Raw genomic sequence first — 14342 nt, 5'->3', positions numbered from 1 at the left:
GTGTGTGTGTGTGTGTGTGTGTGATGAGTGTGTGTTGGTGCTGACTGAGAGGGTAGGAGAGGATGTGTGATGAGTGTGTGTTGGTGCTGAGAGGGTGTGTGATGAGTGTGTGTTGGTGCTGAGGAGAGGAGCCAGGAGTCCTGAGACCTCTTCGCATCGTACATATGTTAGCCGTCTTTAAACATTCTAGCCACGACGTTGGCCTCCTACCGGACCTCTCTTTATATTAATTTAATTTAATTTAATCCAATGTGTCCAGTGGCTTTCATCACTTTTGAATAATATTTAGCAGCAGCACTGAAAGGAAGACTAAAACATTCAATCATTCAGCGGTGTTGTGGTTTTCACGTTCATTTCCTTTAATTAAATATGCGTTTCATAATAATTACGTTAAAAATAACCAGGGATTCATTTCGTATTTTAATTGAAACCAGACTAACAGGCGTATTATAACATATTTCAATCTTATTCTAAGCTCTCTACTGCCTCTTAGTGGCTATCAGCATCATTGATCCATAAAAGAAGTCTATATATGGCTATAGGCCATATAGGTGTAATTTACACTGGGGACATGTCTGACTCCTTTTGAAATAGTCAATTTTGTCCCCATCTTAAAAATTCTTAAAGATGTTCTGATAAATATCTTAAAGGGATACCCAGAGATCTGTTGCTCCAAATGTATCATGGGGGGGTCCAGAAGTACGCTGGGTTAGCATCTGCCTTCCGTTAGCCGCATTCATCCACTTACTGAGGTGCCGTACCCGAGCAGCTGTAAATGGGAGGGGAATACACTTTGAATGACTTTCCAAAGATTTCCAATGTACTCCGAATAGACAGTGCTAGTAACAATACAACAAGATTGTAGTTTGTCTTTAAACACACAGATAATTCAGAACTATTTTCAGCGTTAAAATACCTGTGAGGCTCACCAATGGCTCAATTATATGATCCTGCTTCTGTCTGGTCATCTACACCAGCCATTCTCAACCTTGGGGTCCCGACCCCAATTGGGGTCGCGAGATGATTTATGGGGGTCGCCAAATAATTTTGGAAAAATATAAATTTATTTATTTATTTTATTTATTATTTATTTTATTTATTTCATTTTTATCAAAATTAATGTAGCGTCCGACCGGACGTTAGAAGGAAGACGAGCGGTTGGGCTCAAACAGGCATTTTATTAGGCTACTCAAAACCAGTTACTGTCGGCCGTAACTACACCAAAACAACAACAACGAACCTGTCCACTAGTCTCATGTCTGCCCTTCTCATTCACACATACAGACACATAATATTCGAATGTGGAAAAACACGCACCCGTAGCTGTCTGCTTTGCGAGTGGGCGACCAGAACACTACATGACAACAGACAAGAGTCAAGCGACAAGTCAAGCGACAAGAGACGGGACCTTAAATTGCTTGCACAAAACTCTTGATCAGCACTCAGCATTTGTTTATTGTTGTCCTTTATTTAAACCAGTATGCGCAGAGAGAGTGAGGGGAGCGAGCGAGAGAGAGAGAGAGAGAGAGAGAGAGAGAGAGAGAGAGAGAGAGAGAGAGAGAGAGAGAGGTCTGTGGTCTTCGCCATTAGTTAATTTACTTATTTTTGTGTAGGTAATATGTTGTCAAATATGTTTAAACTTAAATAAACTACCTATACAAGAAGTTATGTCTCGTATTAGTTTGTCCTGTTATTGACGTAATGCGCGTCATTGACATAATGCGCAAATATAGATATTCGAATAGTATTCGAATGTTTTTTTCAGAGGGAATATTCAAATGTCATTTTTTAGCAATTTTGACAGCCCTAGTGTGTGTGTGTGTGTGTTGGGGGGGGGGGGGGTCACGGACAGCAGTGCATGTTAAATTGGGGTTCACGACTCAAGGTTGAGAACCACTGGTCTACACTGAGGGTAACCTGTCAGCTCTATGATCAACTGCTTCTGTCTGGTCGTCTACACTGAGGGTAACCTGTCAGTTATATGATCAGCTGCTTCTGTCTGGGTCGTCTACACTGTGAGTTATATGTATATATGTATATATGTAATATGTAATATGTATATATATATATGTAACCTGTTAGTTATATGATCAAGTGCTTCTGACTGCTTTGTCTATACTTCATCCATCATTATTTTCATGCTTCATCAAATGTTATGTATGCTATCCAGTGGTGACACACAGACACACAAGTTACATGAAATAGAAGTAGTGTTTCTCCCTTATAGGATATTTGATGAGGTGTGTCCAACAGGCATTGTTCCTCTATGATCCATGCCACAAAATTAAATTATTATTATATTCTTGTAGTGGAGAAGGTGAGCAGCTTAAATACCTTGGAGTGAAAATTTTGAGTCACACACGGACACTGTGGTGAAGAAGGCAAGGCAACACCTATATCACCCCAGAGAACTGATTTGCTTCTACTCTGCCACTATACAGAGTATACTGACTGGAGCTATATCTGTCTGGTACGGAAACAGCTCCTGTCAGGACCAGCGAGCCCTGCAGAGGGTGGTGAGGTCAGCTGATCGGACCATGGGCACCCCACTTCCTCCTCTCCAGGACTTATACACCAGACGCTGTACCGCAGAGCCAGAAGGATTATCAAGGATCCCCATCACCCCGGAAACAGACTTTCTGTGACCCTCAGGTCAGGTCAGACGCCTGCACTGTCACAAAACACGCACAGAGAGACTGAGGAAAATGTTCTTCTACTGGGCAATCAGAGCCCTGAATTCACACTGGACAATCCCCTATTGCACAATACAATTTTGTACATCTCCCTGTTTATCTAGTTTATAATATTAATAATATAATATTACTATTTATAATATTCTTCATATATATTCTCGTGCATATGTTAATACTTGCAATAACTTAATTCTTTATCTTTCTTGTGTGTATATATTTCAGTTAAAAATGATTTTGTATTTTATTCTATTGTATTTTATTGATATTTTAAGTACAGAAATACAGTATGTCACACAAATGTAACATCAAGTAACAAGTAACATCAACATGTAATCAAGGAGTCAGTCAAAAGGCAGCTGGACACAGTCATTTAAAAACCAGCCAAGGAGAACTTTGGAAAGAGACACTTCTGTTTTCAACCCTGGACACAAAGCCAACTTACCTTTACTGAGACTTCAAGCCCCCGAGGAGCTGATGTGCTGCTGCTGAGGAGGAATGTTTCACTACTGAACACTGGTGAGACCTCCACAATGGAACATTTGATTAAGCTACTGCTCCCAAGTTGAGCAGACTTGTGATTCTCTTACCTGGTTGCCTAAACAGGTCAAGCCCTATTGCCGGAGCAGAGAAGATGGCGAGCTAAAGGAGCAACTTGAAAAGACTCTCAAAACAATTCCCTTAAAAGGCAGGCCTCAAGCCTGGCTGTCTGGTGTGGTAGGACTTCCCCTACCTAAGCAAACATTTAACTTCTTCAAACATTCTGCACACACAACAAATCAGATAACTGCAGTACATGATGTGTTGGGTGCATTGATTTATGTTTTATTGATTGATTTCCGAATATAATTGGGAATGTTTATTCTTTTGTATGGAGGGTAAAAGACGCCCTTAAGAATTGTGAATGCCCTTAAGAATTGTAATCTCCCTTAAGAATTGTAAACGCCCTTAAGAATCGGTTAATTGAAGGCCTATTTTTCTTTTATTTAATTGTGGAATTTTCCTTGATTAAGTTCAAGTGTTTTTTGTTTTTTGTTAACGTGAACTATGGAATACAACACTGGTTACCAATATTCTGTGTCGTGTGTTTCATTAATTCTCCACCAGCTCCAAGAATCTAACCTGCATTAGCCCGGTACACATTAATTTGTTACATCTTGGTTTTTGGTTCTTAATATTTATAAATATATATATCTTGTTTAAAGTAAATTTTGTATCCTAAATGTTACACAAACATTTCACTGCACATCCTGTATGAGTATGTGATAAAAACCTTTGAATCTTGAATCTTTTAATCAGTGGCGGAGCCACGTGGTAGCCAGGGGTGGCCGTGGCCACCCCTGGAACCTGACTGGCCACCCAAGGTGCCACCCCTGGTCAGTTCACCGTATGCTCCGATGAAAGCGCGATCGCCCCCCCCACCCCCCATCGACAATCGTGTTCCCCGCCCCCCCGTCAACAATTCAATATGGACCCCCCTATAAAGCCTCGGCCACCCTCGTGCCACCCCTTGAAAAAAAGTCTGGCTCCGCTACTGCTTTTAATCTAATAATTAGTTCTACCCAACACATCTAAAGTTATCTGCCTCAGTCAGCCTTGTGAACAGCATCAACACACAACTCATAATGCAAGCTAATCCAAATGTCTTGAGTAGGCTGTGCAGTAAGTCTGCTCAGATGAGCTCTCCTATACATAGAGGCATGCAGATGGCCTGTAGACATCCTGGTGTTCCTTCAGGGCTACACAACCCCCATGACCATAATACACACAAACACACACCCTTTCCCCCATTGACAGTCTTTTGAACAGATAGAATATATTAACTGCACGGGCGACGGCCTTTTGAGCAAATTGCAGAAAACGGCAGGTCATTTGTCATACAATGGCGGTTGCCTAACTGAAAACTAGTACGATGGACTGCAGGTGTATCCGAGCGTGCATCGGCCTCTCAAAACAAACAGGCTAATATTGTCTGCCATGAACACTAACGGGGGCCGCGGAGCCCCTCTCTTACGATCAGCACTCGACGTGATCTATCTCTGACCATTACTTTGTTATTAGTGTTGGTGGTTGCAAGGTTGTCCCGACTCCTCCTTATTGACACAACGAAGGGCCTGTGAGCTGAATATCAACGGGCTTGTAAAGGAGGAGAATTACTTCCCTGGGCAGGTGGCCTGCCCTCTGTTCAGAGTGCTCATTCACATGCCTTCTGTCGGGGGTCTGGGCCTTTGCTTTTCCTAAATACAGAGAGCCAAACTCCAGGGCAAACAAGGGGGCAGATGGCTGTGCTGAGAAGAAATTGAAACAGAGAAAGCGTGGGGAACTTCAGGATTGTTTGTCTAGATGAGTATCTCTTGGCAAGAGAAGTTCAGAGAGGAGGAGAGAGAGGCTGAGGCGTATGTTTGACTTCAGTTGCACCGTCTCTATGAGGATGGACACACTTCATTTTCTTCTTCTTGAATGCTTTCAGAACTGTCACGTCTGCTTAGCTCTCTAACACCTCTTCTCCTACCCCCTTCTTCCATCCCATTTTTGCTGTCCTTCATTTCACCTGACTCTCTGTTTTCCACCTGTCTCCGCCTGAAAGACTGTTTAGGTGTAGGAGAACGCTTTTCCGGGTGGTGTTGAGATGTCTGAATAATCTTGGAAGGCCTTCCATTCATTGTCAACAGTGTGACAACAGTGGAGGCACTGCAGCCGCAATCCGTGTGGGCAGTAGGAAATTTCAACTGGAACTGAAGCGGGATTTCCGACTCTGAAAGTTGGAAAAACCTGGCAACCCTCAGCATCCACAGATGCTGAGGGAAGCTCTGCACACAAACAGTACTGAAAGCTGAAGTTATATACTGTCTATTAGCAATTCTGTCCTATTAATGTCTCCTTAAACAAGTCGCACACACATTGTGTTCATTGTGCTCCTGCCTGTCTTGGCCAGGTCACGTTTGAAAAAGAGATTTTTAATCTCAGTGGGTTTTCTCCTGGTTAAATAAAGGTTAAATGAATAAAATAACAAAATCAAAGGGTATTGCTGGCTACAGCTGGTGTTGACATCTGGCCAATGCCAGACAGGCATTAATGTCTACCTAAAGGATACATTTGGAGCCTCTACCCCTTCAGGAAGAGATGTAATTAGTAGGTGACCTCTGAGTCAAGTACACTATCAATTTGCTAATTCTAATAATAACGACCATGTAGATGGGATCTTTTACAAACAACAAAGCTATAATATGAAATTGGGATTCTAAAAGCTGTTGAATCTCATGTAGAGAGTTTGCGTCAGTGGTTCTCTGGATAAGCACCTTTCAACGAATACAAGGCATGACAGTTAAGACATGCCTTAACTGGAAGATTTTCTTTTTATGTTTAATCCAGTTTATAAGTGGGTACACCCTTCCTTAAAGGGGCATTGAACCTCAAATCATTATTGTTTTGTTTAAAATGTAGCAAAATGTCATGTATGCGCTTCAACATAGTAACATATGCCATTTTATCATGTTTTATATTTGTCATTAAGAGAGAACAGGAGAAACATCCTAGTTGTTGTCTCTGCCAACCAATTTCTGAATGCTCCACTCGTTTTGTGACTTCAAAGGGAATCTTTATATACCTTCCTCCGTCATGACGGAGGCCCACTGGCACTGAGGTGTGTGTGGATGTGTGGAGCTCTGCCTGGGCAGCAGTTGATGGTTAATTGCGGTGTCTGAGATAGGGTTCTGCTTTGTTTCCCTATTGACAAACATGGATGGCTGCGCGCCCAGCCAGGGGGCAATAAACTGTTTTGTTGCCATCAGCTACTGTGAACACATTAGTGACTACAGCAGTGTAATCAATTTATAAACGGCATTGTGCTGCATTTGTCTGATTAAGCCTGATGATGTAATGATAAATTTCTATTTTCAGAGATGAATGGGTTTATTTGACTTTATTTTGCATATTAACGTAACATAGCTAATATTTGTTTTTAGTTTCATTCTAATATCATTGACTCAAAGACTATAATTTAGTTACAAAAAACATGATTTATAAACTTGGCTTTTATTTTAAAGGATATAGAGGGTTATCCTTCCCGGACACTTATACTATAATGTCCAATCCCATCCAATCATTTCATTCGGCCTGAATGACTTGCCTGTCTACCTACCTCCCTGCACGCACTCTGTCTGTGCACTTATTGCGCATGACCAGTCTTCCACAAGCCTAGGCAGGCCCAAAGCCATTTAGAGAGAGTCGCGACATCTCTGTCCTCTCCAATGGACCATGCTTTAACAGCAATGGCGGATCGTGGAGCCTCCCAATAGTTCCCAGAAGTTAGCAGCTCCCAATAGAAATGCATTGGAGTTGAAGCACAATAGAGCTAAATCAAATATACATGTTCATTAAAGCATATTAGTGGATTATCCTCACTAAATTAGTAGATTTAGAGAACCTTAGGTAACAGATTTGGCTAGTTAGGATACTGGATAAAGTTGGAGGGATACTGGATAAAGCAACACGTAAACCACAAACAGCTATTGATTCTATATTCTGTTCTCTTAATGCCATTGCATTTTTTGTTGTGGACTTAGAGAAACGTCTTTATTAGTTAATTATTACACAGATCTTCTTACAGTTTATCTCAATAGTTTACAGTTTTTCACAATTGCTTAAACACATTTCCTGATAGACTATCTCACTTTCTCAAAACCCTAGACACAAATTTCAAAACTCACACACAAAATGCAAAATCCTACACTTCTCTTGCAAAAGCACACTTTGTGCTCAAAACAGTGTTAACTCTTCACTAAATGGTATTTTCTTTTCAAATGACAAACACATACATCATATGAGTAGACATTTCTAATCACTCATTGAACACTGGTGTGCAGAATGGAAAACACTATAGTATAAATGGACAACTCTATATGCTTTATCAGTAGAATTATGCTTTTGCATGTTGAGTGTTACACTGTCACCTGGTGTAAAATATTACCTAATGTTAATGTTTTTAGGTACACTCAAATAGAAAACAACACACAATACTTTACAGCAACAACAAATACTCTTTGTATCCAAAATGTGCAGTCTACTATAAATCACAGCAAACAGGATGAAAACAGGATGAAATGAAAGAGATAACAGAAAATAGGCAATACTGTAAACAAAACATCTGAATGAATGAATGAATGAATGAATGAATGAATGAATGATTGCATGAATGCAGTTTTATTGGTCGTAACCAAAGGGTAGGGCAGAAGCTTCAGTTTATATCAAGCCCCCCCTTCTCCCATTTTTAAGAGTAACAAACACATGTCATGAATACAGTGTGTTTGCATATACATTACATTGCATACACTTACCTACATAAATACATACGCGTACACATACACATAAGGGTCAATACTTATATCCAGTACATTTCCACCATAAGATGAATAATATCCTAAATAATGAATGATCATCAGAGTTCAGCAGTTCAGCATGAGTTTCAGGTTGTGCACATTGTGTCTGATGTTCCAATTCATGTGTTTAAACAATTGTGAAAAACTGTAAACACGTTTTCTGAAACTATAGCTCAATTTCTCACAACTCTAAACATAAAACTGAAAAAAGTTATCCATTTTGTCTCTTTCAAAATTAAACACTGCACTCAAAACCATGTTCTCTCTTGTCAAAACTGATTTCTTCCACCAAAACGACAAAAAAAACAGCTATCATATGATTATCTCTTAGAGAGCATCAATTAAACTGGTATGATACATTTACAGTTCTTCACAATTGTTTAAACACATTAATTGGAACATCAGACACAATGTGCACAACCTGAAACTCGTGTACCAACTGCAAAACCAATTCTGCAGAACTCCAAGCACATTGCTTTAGACTCAGATTCCCATTCCAAACCAGACATTTCTAATCACTCATTGAATACTGGTGTGCAGAATGGAAAACACTATACTATGAATGGAAAACACTACAGTATTATGCTGTTGTATGTTCAGTGTTACACTGTCACCTGTTGGATGTAGAATATTACCATATAATGTTTTTACGTATACTCAAATAGAAAACAACACACAATACTTTACAGTAACAACAAATACTGTATTTGTACCCAAAATGTGCAGTCTACTGTAAATCACAGCAAACAGGATGAAAAATGGGATGATATGAAAGCGATAACAGAAAATCAGCAATACTGTAAACAAACCATCTGAATGAATGAATGAATGAATGATCGAATTAATGCATTTTTATTGGTCGTAACCAAAGTGTTGGGCAGAAGCTTCAGCTTATATCAAGGCCCCCCTTCTCACATTTTTAAGAGTAACAAACAAATGTCATACATACATTGTGTTTGCATATACATGCATACATTTACCTACATAAATACATACATACATACACGCCTACACATACCCATAAGGGTCAATACTTATATCCAGTACATTTCCACCATAATATGGATAAAATCCTAAATAATGATGATAACCATAATGAGAATAACAATGTTCATCATCATCACCATTATCAATATTCTCAGAGTGATACTACTCAATATCTGTACTTTAGTGTCATGTCTTTCTTCTGTGACCCTTCTATAGCAAATTGCAGATTGCTAATTGCACAACAGCCTTTGGAGTTTAGAAATGTGATTGGCAGTGTGTTCTGTGTGAACACCAAGAGGGAATTCAGGAAGAGTGTCTTTAAGGAACACCAAGAAATCACACAGCTTTCCTCTGTCACCCTGCAAGTCCTGATCTGAATATAGGAATTAAAGTTAAAGTAAAGACTTCAGGCTCCCTGAATCAAAGTGATGGCCTAAAAACAATATTAAACTTGAACAAGGAAATGTGGGAATTATGTTAAACTGAAGCAAGGAATAGTGTGTATAAGTATATGAAATGTATTATAAAGATTGTCTAGCAATTTCGCCAAGCAAATATCGAGAAATAGGTTGCAGTTTGTCTTTCGACTCGCTTGCAAAATCCGGACTGAGAGCTCTGGTGACGTTTTATAGTTCAGCAGAATTGGTTTTGCAGTTGGTACATGAGATACAGGTTGTGCACATTGTGTCTGATGTTCCAATTAATGTGTTTAAACAATTGTGAAAAACTGTAAGCAATTGTGAAAAACTGTAAGCAATTGTGAAAAACTGTAAAACTTTTCCGTCAAAATACTGTTTACATTTGTTTTGGCTTCATGAGGCCATGTTACATATTCAAATGTATACAATTGTTTAGAAATAGCTTCATTTAAGTTACAAGTTACATAGGTTGCAATTGTATGGTACATACAGTATAAAGACTGATGGCATATTTACAATACTCTGAATATATCATAGAAATATTGCATTGACACAATTGTATCAGAATAGGATACAATGCATATTTGTCAATCCAATGAGCTCCAATGGGCTAAACTCACAACCCAGCTTCCCAGAGTCATACTGTACACTTAAAGTTAATACATTGTTCGATTTCTGAGAATACACAAATGTTACCTATTTTTTCAAACCTCACAGTACTGTAATTGCACTGATACAGTAAGTAAAATGAAAAACACTACTAAAATGTTTAGACTGTCTTTTGGGGGATGTAATGATGAAATCAGTTCACAAGTACAAAAAGGTAACAAAGTAAATACGTATTTGTTACTGCAACACAGTAAAATGTTCAGCTGAACAGACTGCAAAAAAGCTCTTTGTAGGCCAACAAAAAATAAAAATAAGAATATAAATGAGGTGGTGGTGAATGGTGAAACATATCTACATGTAAATCAGTCTGTATCCCACCTCCAATCCTGATCAGGCCAGAGGAACTCATCTGCAACACAGTAGAGCTCACCAGAGCACACATGATTGAAGTGTTTTGCCAGTTGAGTTTGAACAGGTGAGAAGTGAGTGAGACCAATTGGTAATTGGGTATAGTGTTTTGAAGGCCAATGTTTTCCAGGTGAACCAAATGTGCTAAATGATGAATGTGCTTAGAGTTTTGCAAATATGTCATTTAGAATTTCTGTATGTGTGAAAACAATGGAATTGTGCTTGAGTTTAGCAGTCTGGAGTCTTGTAGTTGATACATGAGCTTCAAGTTTTCAGAATTGTGTGCATAGTTCCATTTTTTGTTTGGATACAAGAAAAACTGTAATGCTGTAGAATGCTCCATTCACTTGAATGGGCCTTCCCAGCGTTCGGCAGCCAATTCTTTTTGCATAATTGACCATTGCTAAGCATGATTGACCGCTGTCAGTTTTTTGCCTCTGATTCGTTTCTTTCGTAGCACTCCAGAAGTAGTCCAGTAACTTACCAATCCCAGCGTATTTGGTTGCTAAGCGACATCAGCTGATTTGAAGCCAACCGGAAAAAAACTTAGCCTACTACCAGGCCACTATGGATGAGTTTCCGATTAACTTTATATTTTTGGGAAATACAGCGATTTTGATACTTGGTTAAAGGCTGAGTTGTCGTCGCGAGTGAAGAAAAGACAAAGAGAGGGTAGCAGCACAGAAGAGGGCAGTGAAGCCAAGTGGCACAAAGTTTAGGATGATGGAGACATTGACAAAATAGAAGGGAAGAGGATTGACATGAAATCAATAGTAAAAAGAGCACTGTGTGGCAGTGGCTGCTGGTCTTTCAAAGAGGGGAAGCTCATTTTCGGCCTACATCATATAAATTCCTTTTCAAGGAAATGCTCTGTCATACCAACTAGCTGTCTTTTCCAGTGACTTGACCAGTGTCCTCTCAATGGCCAGCAGAGCTAGGCTGCTTAAACGGCCTGGGCCCATTGTGTTATGGGTGTAGGACTTGAGCCGCTTTAAAAGGAGAAGCTCCTTTCTACACCAGCTCCAATTGTTGCCACTAATGAGAACATTTTGTAAAGCTGAGACATTGCACTGTCCACCTCCATGTCTTTAAGGAACACCAAGAAATCACACAGCTTTCCCCTGTCACCCTGCAAGTCTTGATCTGAATATAGGAATTAAAGTTCAGACCTCAGTCGACTTTCGACGCACTAAAAAAAGCTGTTCTATGCAGCCTCATTGAAGTGGATGGACACTGAGCTTCAACAGGCAAATGCATTGTGACGCTACGGGAATTAATGAGAAGGAAAGCGAGTCAGTCGACCTGCGATAAGCAGCTGATTCTGAATGAACTTGTCTTCGAGGTGGACGTGTTCTAACGCATTTTTAGTCAATGAAATGTTAACACAACAGTATATATTTGATAATTTCATTTTAGAAATTTTAGGGGAAGCTGAGCTTCTCTTGCAGTCTTAGAGAAATCACCACTGCTGTATGGGCCATGTCAGTTTTCCAAGACTGGTTGATAGAGAAAAACATGTCATCAGACTTATTAAACTATAGTGCAGAGTATCTAAATCAGGTGTTACGATCCTAGCTACAGTTCACTTAGGTCAGGGATATCATGTCACCTGTCCAAATTTAACACAATGAACTCTGGCAGTTTCAAATCGAGCAATTTGTTCAAGTCTGTCATCAAAGACCTACAGAAAAAAGGCAACGAAACCAGCCAGCATCACCCCCCTCTCTCAGCGACAGATGACCTACAGTTGCTCAAAATGGATGTTTAAAATAAGCCAGTTGTGTAAAAAGTAAGTTTTATTGTATAAGAAATCTTATATTTTTTGCATTGGATTTCCTAAAACACACTCAACATCATCATTTTGCTGCTGTCAGTTGGCAATCTTTTTAGATAGTATCCTGTCAGTTTCCTTCTGTCCTATCTGAAAGTCATACAGATTAGAATAGTTGTTAAGGTCACGTATGCCTTTAGGTACCATGGGATTCCTGAAACCACCATGAATTAAAGAAATGGTAGAAAACAAATCAAATCTGAATTTTGAAACATCCCTTCCCTTCCTCTTAATATATGTATCAGGGTGTGAAAAAGTGTCAAAGCAATAAAGAGCAACATGCACTATAACAAAGGAAATGTAAAATATGTCAACGAGGCAGGTGGCGGTTTACGGCTAAACCTCAAATATCAGCAGATTTTACTTAAAAAAACATATTGACCTAATTACATATGTCAGTGTGCTATACAAATATTGGAAATCAATGCATTTATTGACTTGTAATTACCAGAAATCGCAGTTGTGTCTCTATATTTAAGCTTCTAATCATAAGATGATTAGAAGAGATGGGGTTTGGGGCTGGGAGAATGCAGAAGACCAAAGGTAGGTTAAATAAAAAGTGGCTGGATCAAACGATCTTTCTTACCTGATAGCTTAATGACCTTGAATGAATGACTGAATCTCTGCCCCTTATGGTGACATTTTTCTGCCTCTATAGGCTTTTAGTGTAAGATGTCAACAAGATTCTACAAGACATTTTCACCTGGCTATACCCAATAGTACCAGTTTAGATCTTTGGTGGTATTTATGCAAATAAGCACATACGTAATTAGATTAAGCTCTGTTTGCCCATGTTAACAAACAATTTAAAAAAAACGTATGTTCTTCCTGTCAAACTTATAAACCTGTGAAACCACCGACCAGACCTATAGCCAGGTCCTTCAAGATTGATGTGGAATGTTTCGAGGCACACAACGTACATTTACATTTCCAGACCAAATAATTTATTATTACGTCCATGAATGACACTCAGTTACGCAGGAATCTGAAGCTATTGTGTAATTTATCTTAGTTAAATGCCAAAATTAGAATGTATCAAGAGAATTGGAAGAATTTTAGAACTCAGTTTAGCTATAGTCATTATATTAAAGATAAAATATGGCCAATTAGTTTGAGTTCCCATTGTAGTATAACTACTTTGGCACTAACTTGTTGGGGCTACATGACAAGCCATCGGTCCTCTATATAAGACCTTGTAAAACAAACCAGAGGAAACAGAGGCGTGCATATTAACTCCAGAAATGGGAGCCTTTGTAAAGAACATGGGTAGATGTTTTAGTTTGGTTGTGCATCAAACCGTCAAAGTAACATAACTAAACATGAAGGTGTGTGTGTGTGTGTGTGTGTGTGTCTGATGCCATCTGATTTGTGCGACAGTAGATAAGAACGAGGCAGCTGCTGCCGCTCCCTGGGGGGGGAAAAAGCAGCGTCTATTTACCACCAGGTTCTCATCCCACCACACGTTGTTATTCCTGCTTCGCTCGTGTCTATCTGTTCATGTGCAACTTTTCATTTCAGATATGCCAAAAAAAGAATGTTGTGTTGTGACAAGGTGTGTGCGGGTGGCTGCGTTAATAAAAGATGTAGGACATGCTTGGAGCATCTCAAAGCGGTCCCTGATTCTTTGATCAGGCACTGGAGGGCTTCTCTCACAGTTTGCATCATTATATGTTATATCTATTAGATGCCCATATTAGTAATAAACAACAACTTAATAGACACCTGCACCTAATTAATAAAACACCTACATCTACGTTGAAGTTCATTCCTTCTTAAAAACGCTTTAAAGGAATCACTTTTTGGATTAATAGGATTGAGTTCTTTACACAGCCTAACTCGTTCTCACAGTAAATGTCAGCTTTTGAATCAAAGTAGTTCTGAGTTATCATTCAAGGAGTAGCATAAACAGCCTCATGAGACCATCCTGATCTCACGTGCCCTGTTTCTGTTTCTCTCCTCAGGTCGGTCTTTCACTGATCCTGTTTTTCAAAGTTTGACCAATCAGCGCTCAGGGAAGGGA

Source organism: Micromesistius poutassou, assembly GCF_964030765.1.
Source record: "Micromesistius poutassou genome assembly, chromosome: 20".
Lineage (NCBI taxonomy): Eukaryota > Metazoa > Chordata > Actinopteri > Gadiformes > Gadidae > Micromesistius > Micromesistius poutassou.
This window is presented reverse-complemented; position numbering follows the sequence as displayed.